Source organism: Asparagus officinalis, chromosome 7, assembly GCF_001876935.1.
Source record: "Asparagus officinalis chromosome 7, Aspof.V1, whole genome shotgun sequence".
Classification (NCBI taxonomy): domain Eukaryota; kingdom Viridiplantae; phylum Streptophyta; class Magnoliopsida; order Asparagales; family Asparagaceae; genus Asparagus; species Asparagus officinalis.
The window spans coordinates 131,638,612-131,639,686 of NC_033800.1; positions in this window are offsets into that span (position 1 = coordinate 131,638,612).

Below are 1,075 nucleotides of genomic sequence, written 5' to 3' on the forward strand. Positions count from 1 at the left end.
ATCATTGTGTCCCTCCGTCGAGATCCGCCGGCCATTCTCGTCTCATCTTCTCGGAGGTGCGGGGAGGAGGTGCTGGCAGCGCGGGTGGTCGTGGGTGGAGAGGAGGTCGAGCAGCGGGGGTCGTGGGCGCGGTTCAGGAGGTGCAGGTGCTGCAGGAGGCGGAGAAGGAGGAGGTGCTGATCTTGGTGGAGAGGGGAGGCTGGTGGTGGTGCGGCGGAGGCGGGTGGTTAGGAGACGAGCCTGGAGGCGGTGATGGGTTTGATGAAGAGAGAAAATGAGAGATGAAGAGAAGAGAGGTGATGATGGTGACGGGTTGGGGAAGATGAACAGTAGAGAGAGGCGGCTGTGATTTTGAAAAAGAGAGGAGAGAGAGAGAGAGAGGAGGTATATAATATATATATGGTTGTAATTAGGGTTAGGGTTTAGGTTAAAATAATTAAAATAAATACTTTTGGGTACTTAAAAATTAAACTAATTACATAATAATTATCTACAATTAAAAACGTACATATTGTGCTATTATAACAGCTAATACGAAATAGTTGAAAAATACATATATTGTATAATTAAACATGAATAATTAATAATAAAAATATTTCTACTTAAATTTAAAATTAAATAATTATGGGATAATTATATACACCGTAAAACGTACTAGTTATACTAATACGACAGAAAATATGTAACAGTAGAATAATTCAACAAATTATGCCAAAAACACGTAATTAATAATACTATGTATTATATGAAATAATTTGTAATAATATTAATAATACAATATTTTATTTAAAATATTACGTAATAGTACCAATAACACAACAAATTAATTTTAGAAATTTTTACCGCACAAAATAAATTTATAAATATCAAAATCATTTAAATAAATATATAATCAGATTTTTAAATCATAGAAAATTGTAGAAAATTGAGAAAAATACAAATACTCTTTTAAAAATCATAATTAAATATTTTAAAATATCAAAAATTTATTTTAACTAGTATCAAAATTTAATGGTCCTTACATTTTACCCCCCTTAAAATAATTTCCGTCCTCGGAATTAAAAAAAGAAAGAAT